General features: G+C 38.1%; 1 long non-coding RNA gene across 1 annotated transcript in view; it reads right to left on the reverse strand.

Annotated features, from left to right (window-relative positions):
• LOC121403054 overlaps nt 1–6,935 on the reverse strand; it is a 37,954-nt gene extending 31,019 nt beyond the window's left edge. Inside the window, exons 1-2 of the long non-coding RNA XR_005967012.1 lie at nt 6,683–6,935; nt 681–891 (exon numbers count right to left, since the gene is read on the reverse strand). This is a non-coding gene — a long non-coding RNA (uncharacterized LOC121403054). The remainder of the gene's footprint in view (nt 1–680; nt 892–6,682) is intronic.
• Between the last annotated feature and the right edge of the window lie 2,055 nt (nt 6,936–8,990).

Raw genomic sequence — 8,990 nt, forward strand, 5'->3', positions numbered from 1 at the left:
CTTGGGCCATGATGTTGCTGCTGAACTACAGCCCTTACAATCCTCCACTTTATTATCAAGGTAAATGCATGGTGGGATTTGTAGTCCAGCCACATCTATATACCAAAAGTTAAGAAACAAGGAAGGTTTGATTAGGATGACCCAAATATTCAAAGCTTGTTTGTGTCTTGAAAACAAAAAGACAGTATCCTTGATTATACAAAGCAATACATTGAATGGGATTATTAAAGTCCAACTTAGGCTAAATATATTATATAAAATATAGTGGTTCTAGGGACTATTTTTAAAGTACATTAAAAGTATCCTATCCTACAAAAGTGATAAAGTGAGGTTAGGAAGCCAAGGCAGTAGGCAGCTCTGACTTTAAAGCCCGATTATATATATGAGAAAGGCCTCGGAGGAGGCCGAAACGTTAGTCTTGCATACAAAAATAAATTTATATTTATATAAGACCTGAGAGTGCGGATCCTCTGTGCTAGTTACGTATTACATTTTCGATACTGCACCCAGGCAACTTTAACTTTTATTCGTGAGTGCTGGCTATTTCGTGGATTATATATATATATATATATATATATATATATATATATATATATATATCTTCTGATCCTATATACATTTGCCTATGGTGTTTGTAATTAAGTACTGCCTTATAAAATGCAATTCATGCATGCAAATACCTTTTGTATCAGTTGTAGAGTTGTTTGACTTGTGACAAGTTTCCTGCTTGGGGCTTTCCAACATTCTGAAAACGTTTGTTCTTGGTTTGATTTTTTTTAAACGTAGCATTCTCTTTAGCTAATAATGGTAGTTACTTCATCAACTGCAATGTCAGCTATTGCTGTTCTGTGTTTAGTGGTTTCACAGGTTGGATTTCCAGAGATTGCTCATCTATGGCGAGAATAGTAATGCTTATTATTTACCTTACTATACATAGAGGAAGCTATAATAGTTCTAACTCTTCTAGTGATAAATGGGAAAACGTCCATTCTTGACATCAGTCACACCATAATTATTTGGGGTAGAAACTTTTTATTAAGTAAAAAGGCAATTATTTTGTGTACTATTTGCATTGTTCTATTATATATCTCCATTTTTAATGCATCATTTATCTGTATTTTATTCGGGCAGATGCTGGCTACCCGTGTATTGAACCCAAAGGTTAATGACACATACAACAGTTTCCCTGACATTGTCTTTTAGCTAAAAATAGATAATAAGATGGGCGCACTCCCCTTGTGTAAAATCTTCATAAACAATTTATTAATTGTCATGCACTTACAATATTTGCAGGCATCAATAGCATATAACAAGACAATTGGAAGATTCAATTTCCATCAATGTGCTTTCCAAAGATTCAAGTCTTTAAGCTGTCAAAGAAACAGCTTATCAGGCCCTCTTCTGCCCCATGTGTGAAAATGAAATAATAATATATGCTTCCTCATACTGAAATAAAAAAATATTTAAATTCTGATCAAATAATGTGTATGTACTGCTTCTGAAAAAATCAAGTTTCTTCAGCATCTGCCTCTCTTCATTCTATATCCATGCAGGAGTCCCCAGTCTGGATTTGAATGACATAGCTAATACATCTTTTAGGGGGACTCCCTTTGTTAGCAGATGTATTGGAGCTAGTTCAAAAATTATAAACATTTTACAAAATAACTGACTTTAGCACAAATCCTGCATGTAGAGAGACAGAATTTGTGGTGATTTTAATAGGGTGAGCTCTAATACATTTACTAGTTAAAAGAAGGCTATATTAGATCTAACTGTCCTTCAAAAACAGACTCCCACATGGAGACAGAATGAGGAGAGACAGATAATGAGAGGGGGAGATTGAAGAGAAACTTGATCATTTCAGAAATGGAGTTTTAATTGATTATATTGGATTATTATTATCACATACAGAACAAAAATTCTTATTTCATTTCATTTTTGAGAAAGTTGCTCTTTAAGTATCCCTCATGTATAGCACATTTTTCCTTCTGATTATTATTTGCTACTTATACCATATCAACAGGGACATGATTTTTATGATGTAGTTTTTATTTCTAAATTACACTGTTTACACTGCAAATAATTCACTCTAAAATATAAAATTTCATTCCTGAACCAGCAAGTGTATTTTTTTTAGTTGTAATATTGGTGTGTATGTGCACCTCAGGTCATATTGCCTGGTCAGCCCTTTCTGACAGGCTGTTGTTTCTCCTACTCAATGTAACTGAACGTGTCGCAGGGGGACCTGGATTTTACTATTGAGTGCCGTTCTTAGATCTACCATGGAGCAGTTATCTTGGTTTAGGGAGCTGTTATCTGGTTACCTTCCCATTGTTCTGTTGTTAGGCTGCTGGGGAGGGGATTGGGGATGATATCACTCCAACTTGCAGTACAGCAGTAAAGAGTGACTGAAGTTTATCAGAGCACAAGTTACATGACTTGAAGCAGCTGGGAAACTGACAATATGTCTAACCCCATGTCAGATTTCAAAATTAAATATAAATAAAATCTGTTTGCTCTTTTGATAAATGGATTTCAGTGCAGAATTCTGCTGGAGCAGCACTATTAACTGATGCGTTTTGGAAAAAAAAAATTCCAATGACAGTATCCCTTTAAAAAAAAAAAAGATTTACCATGCCCACATCAAGCATAATTTAATAAAGCTAAACAATGAAGCACTGCATTAGGGCTTCAGACATGCATTTGTGAGGGCTACTAACAGGGTATACCTAAGCCTTCTCTTACTTGTGAGTCTCCCATCAAATTACATACATAACCGGCTTTAAACTATAAACCCAGTGTCAGGACTTACTGGTGCTCAATCCCTTGTCTGATCTCTGAACTGGTGGTGCATTAACCAACTGTGCCACTGTAGGCTCTTAATACTGGTTTCTCAGTGTACATCTTGTGTTCCTGCTGCCTGCTCCATTTCTTCCACCCACCTCATTATCCCCAATGTGTTGCTCATTATTCTATTAAGCCAGACTCTAACCATTGCTCATTGCATGGTCTTTAATCTTTCTAGCTGAGATCTTGCCCTCATGCAGTTTGTGACTTCTTGTTCCTGAGACCTCATATTATCCCTTGTTCCCAACACTGTTTCTGTAGTCCAGTGCCCTTCCTTGTCTTATCTTGTGGATCTCCCTATTTTGACTCTTGGTCTGCTCTAGGACTCTACTTACTACTGACCAGTTTACTGGACTCTGTCTCAGACTGCCGTTACCATTGTCATGGGCCTGTATATACATTTTTGTATCATCTATGCCATTTCTTGTTTATTAAACTTCACATTCATTTTCTCATGACCTAAATTCTGGCCTTCTGGTCTCAGTTCTGCCATGGTTATGCCCCTGGTTATATAGTGTTTAGGATCTCAGTCTCTCTACCTGCCAGCCTCTCCTCAGTGACTCTTTGTGACACCCAAGCTTCTTAGTTTTTACTGCTAAAACCCCTGTGTGTGATTATCACCCCAGTTTTAAACCTGGCTCCCTCTATCCTGCCATATATCTCAAACCCAGCACATTAGGTGCGTTGGTCCCTTCATGCTGCTCTCTGTGTCTTCTTTGTTGCAAGGTCTAATTATTTACAGCCTTGGAGGTCCATCGTGTAACAAGAACTGCATCCAAAAGGATCCAACACCAAACCAGTTTTGAATGAGAAGTTATATGGTTTACAATATTCCATATACTTGAAATCAATGAAGTTGAGACAGTCTGCACGAGAACATAGCTTTTGCCGTTGACATATTACATAGTTAAATCTATTACTATATTCCTGGAACAGGAAGTACACAGCACAAATGCGTGAATGGGCATCATGCCCTGAAGTTTGACACAGTCTGAAGTTTGCCTGATCTGTGCTTTGGTACTTTCAGTTCCAGGACTATTTACTCTGCAGAGCAGAGTGTGTACTGTGTGCACTAACACTAACAAGTATTTTGAGAGTAAGTCCTTTGCTTTGCTTTGTGCATATTTCATGGTTTTTCATATGGTTCTCAGTCCCACTATAACTTAAGAGAAACCCTGAGATCAACTAGAAGCTGTTTTATCTACAGTCTTTGAGAAGTACATTTCCTATTGCACACGACAAAATGCACCAAGCTAAATTTTAGGAGCACACATGAATCAATAATGTTCTTTTGAAACACTACTGTGATATACATCTTAGATTGGAGCTTAGTAAACAGTGGGGGTAGCACCATAGGAAGGCTCAAAGCAGGAACTGGGGAGGGCAGTCAACCATGAACCATGATAAGATTTTTTTTTTCTCGTCTGTCTTGGATATTCCAGCATGGTAACTATTTCTCTATACCAGTGATCCCCAAGCAGTAGCTCGCGAGCAACATGTTGCTCACCAAATCCTTGAATGCTGCTCCCAGTGGCCTCAAAGCAGGTGCTTATTTTTGAATTCCTACCTTAGAGACAAGTTTTGGTTACATAAAAACAGGTGTACTGCCAAACAGAGCCTCCTTTAGGCTATCAGTACATATAGGGGCTACCAAACAGCCAATCACAGCTCTTATTTGACATCCCCATGGACTTTTTCATGTTTGTGTCGCTCTCCAACTATTTTTACATTTTAAATGTGGCTCACAAGTAAAAAAAGGTTGGGGACTAATGCTCTATTCAGTAACCTAAGCTTAAGTTGAATGGAAAAGGTTTACACCATATAGTCAACTTACTAAACACTCCTGCCATTATATCAAGGTTACTGTTAAAATAATATTTTAAAGGGGTGGTTCACCTATAAGTTAACTTTTTTAATATGTTATAGATGTTATGGCTAATTCTCAGCAACATTTCAGTTGGTCTTAATTTTTTCTTTTTTTATATTTGTTGAATTATTTGTCTTTATATACAAATGCTCTGTAAGGCTACAAATGTGTTGTTATTGCTACTTGTAATACTTATGCTTCTATTCAGGCCTCTCCTATTCATCTGCCAGTCTCTTATTCAAGTCAATGCGTGGTTGCTAGGGTAATTTGGACCCTATCAACCAGATTGCTGACACCACAAACTGGAAAGCTGCTAAATAAAAAGCTAAATTACTTAAAAACCACAAATAATAAAAAATGAAGGAGAAGAACCCCTTGAAATGCTGGACCACATAGTGCACCTTAAGGTCCCCATAGACGCAAAGATTTCTCTTGCCGAACGGCCAATTTTAGTGAAGTCCGACCAATCCTTCAAAATTATTGTGCGGTTAGTGGGATTCGAACAATCGAACATCTTACGATTTTTCGTCCGACATCTGTCAGGAAATCTATCTATGTTTGCAGGGACAAGCAGGCAGCTACCCTTTGTTTTCCTGGCAATATCACCTGAAATGGTCTTTTTAGTTGATGGACAATTCGTACAATTGTACGATCGTTTCGAGATAATCGTGGTCTCACGATGACGATCGGATCTTTTAAAAATCTTTACATCTATGGCCAGCTTTATAATGGAAACTGTCTGACAGACAAAAACACTGCTTCTATTTCAAGGGCTCATAGCACAGAAAAATGGTTTGCCCCTTGGAAGTGCAATCTAATAGAGCTCACATTCCAGTTGGGGAATGCTATATTATTTTTGTGAGGAAATTCTCCCCAGGAGGGAGCTCCCAGTGTGGGTGGCCATGTTGGGGCACATGCATGTGCATAATGAGCATGTGCCCAGTGCTGACCCTAGGTCACATACATGTACATAATAAGTAGGAATGCACTGAATCCCAAATCTTTCATGAAGAATGCATCTGAATCTGCACACAGAGTGCACAAATAAAATCACAACTAAATTGAAGTATTTCAGCCAAATCTGAATCCTGCTGAAAAAGGCCGAATTCCAATTTGAATCCTGCATTTGGTGCATCCCTAATAATAAGCTGGGGCACTCATTGCACACATGCATGTACCCCAATAAGGCAGTCCATACAGGAAGCTCTCTTCTGGTGTGGAGAGCATAGTGCTAGTGAGGAGTGTTTTCTTGCAAAAAATAGTATTGTTTCCCCTAACCAGAATGCTGACTGCACTTCAAGTGGAGGAAACTTTTATTTAATGTTCCCTTCAAAAGGGAAACAATATACACTTGTGTTCAACAGGGTTTGTGTTGGCCCTGTATGCTTTTTGTTTTTATTAAAAATATATATTTTCTTTGATATACTTGAACAACTACACTGTTGCAGAATGGAGAAGCCGAAGAATTCCTTCAGCAACTTTTTACAGAGCACCAAATCAAAACCATTAAATATGCACTTGGAGCAAAATGCAAAACTTGGACAAAGACAAATCCATGAAATATGCAATTGGAGGAAAGCAAAGGACATACTTCCAAGACACCCACTAATATCACAGTACTTAGTACATGATATCTTAGCTGTTCTGTGCAACTGTGGGAAGATGAGAATGCAATTAATCATACTCGTTCTGGTTAAGGCCCTTGCATAATGAACTCTTCCTTGTCAGAAAACCTGAGACACATGGGTTGAGACTGAGAGGGGCTTTTTATACAGAGCTAATAGTCTAGATTCCAGAAAGCACAATGAGGAGGCACTAAGGTGTAAACAAAGATCCATTAATATGCTGTAATAAAAAAATTAAAGAAAGAATGTGCAAACATTTTTCTATAAAGGCTCTATGTATCTGTCTCATGCCTAACTGTACATACAATAAATTAAACATAAAAATAATAAAAAATTCACAAACCTCTAAGCATGAAATTAAATGTTCTGCCCCTGTTTTTTCCATTACATGATTTAACAAACACACAAATTTGTGGCCACGTATGACTACAAAAAGAAATATAATCTGCCTTTAAAAATGAAACCTAAATGGCTGGCTGTGCTGCATCACTATCAAAATGTATACTTGTATGGAGGAATCTGGTTCAAGTCCATTTGTTGAATGTGTCCTTATCAGTCTTAGCCACGCTGATATCCAGATGCTGAATGTGAGATGGTAGGATGCAGAAACCACCATGCCAGAACATTTCTATATACAGCCTTATGTTTGTTTTAAATAATATATTAACAGAACAGCAGCGATAAGGCTGTGCCTTGCTGTGACGTGATTAGATAATTGTCTAGACAATTACATATCTATTATGTTTGCTTCCATGATACCTCCATGTAACTCCCTGCTTGTTTCTTTGGATTGTTGCTGGTGTTTTGTTGCCAATTTTAGTTTCACCCAACAAAAAAAAAAAAAAGTTCAATGATCACTTAGACAGTTTGGGAACTTGTCCAAACTTTGATTGCAACCTTCATAAGGCGAAAGTAGAATTTTAGTTGGCACAGCAAGGCTGCGGTATCATAATAAACCTGAGCTTTTGAAAAGCCTGCGGCAATGGAAATGCTGTGTCAAATTACTGAAGACATACAGAAAATTAGGAGCACCTTTGAGCTTCTCAAATACAGGTGTTTAAGAGTTATATAAACATCTGCACTCCAGGAAAACAGGGCTGCCAAGCACATTTTGTAAGACCTGTATCATTTCATTCATTGAGGTGCAGTAGATAGGTTTCATATAAATCACAGAGCTAAGGACGGTTCATAAAGTTCTTGCACAGTTCATTAAACTGCTACTGAAAGCAAGGAAATGAGGAAATATACGTTGTTCTATCTACACAACATAGAACAACGTCAATGTGCTCTTATTTTTGAAGATACTAACAAAAGGCAGCAGCTCTTCCAGTAACATCTCCATTAAAGCTTTCTAACATTTCATATTGTTTCTTGGTTCTCAGGAAAAAACACTTTTTTAACTTCTTCTGCTACGGTGAATACCAGTAGGCTGGTAGGCCAACTCCAACTGTCAAGCCTGGATTTATGGGCATGGGGACTGGGCAAAAGACTTTGACAGATATTTATATTTCCTGCCCAGTAACCAATGAAGAAGATCACATAAGACCGGGTAACGGGGGATTATTATTATTATTATTAACATGTATTTATATAGCGCCAACATATTGCGTAGCACTGTAGAGTAAATGTGATTATACAACTAAATCACATGAATTATATACATAGAACATATGGAGTTACATACATCACAATCAATACAGGTACAAGAAGGTGAGGAAAGCCCTATGCATAGGCATACAGTCTAAATACACAAGGTGTGGGAGTGGGCAAGATCGAATTAAGTGGGTGAGAAATGTGGTACTGTATCTGGTGTTGCGTTTGGTAGTTAAGCAGAGTGAGGGTAGGCTTCTCGAAAGAAGTGTGTTTTCAGAGATTTCTTGAAAGCAGAAATGTTGGGAGAAAGTCGGACAGACCGTGGGAGAGAGTTCCAGAGGAGGGGTGCAGACCTTGCAAAGTCTTGAATGCGAGCATGTGAGGAGGTAATGAGAGAAGAGTTGAGTAGCAGGTCAGTAGAGGAGCATAGTAAGCGATTGGGTGAGTATATAGAGATGAGTTCAGAGATGTAGGGATGGGTGACTTGCTGCAGTGGTGCAAGCAAGATGAGAACTAGGAGCGCAAAATTTTTAAATCCAGCCCTGACAGCTGTTAAAAACTAATTACAGTATATTGTACAAGCAACTACAGCCTATTTCCATCAGGGATGGCCTTAGGCCAATTTTACCTTGGGCCCAATCAGGCTCTGCACCCATAGAGACCCTACACAGTAGGGAATGTTGTGAGTGAGCTGCTGCCTGGGGTGAAGGCCGGGCGCACAACAGATTCACTCTGCTCCCTAAATTCCTTACAATACAATCGTATACAAAACAATCTTGGTCCCATTGGCACATACTGTATCACATAAACAAGAGCCAGTAATAAGATTCAACTTAGGAAATAAGGATTCAAATCCACAGTAAAGCCAGAGTGACTTTCTCTCTACACTTCTACTCCTATGTATTACATCCAGAGTTAAAGCTAGAGTTCCACATGAATACATTCTTCATTGCATGATAGACTCTGGGTTTAATTAACTTAATCTCAGTGAAGTTTATCAGGGCACATTCTTCAGCGGTTTAGCAACCTATATACACCTAGGTGCATTTTTTTTTTAC

This window comes from Xenopus laevis, chromosome 4L (genome assembly GCF_017654675.1).
Source record: "Xenopus laevis strain J_2021 chromosome 4L, Xenopus_laevis_v10.1, whole genome shotgun sequence".
NCBI lineage: Eukaryota > Metazoa > Chordata > Amphibia > Anura > Pipidae > Xenopus > Xenopus laevis.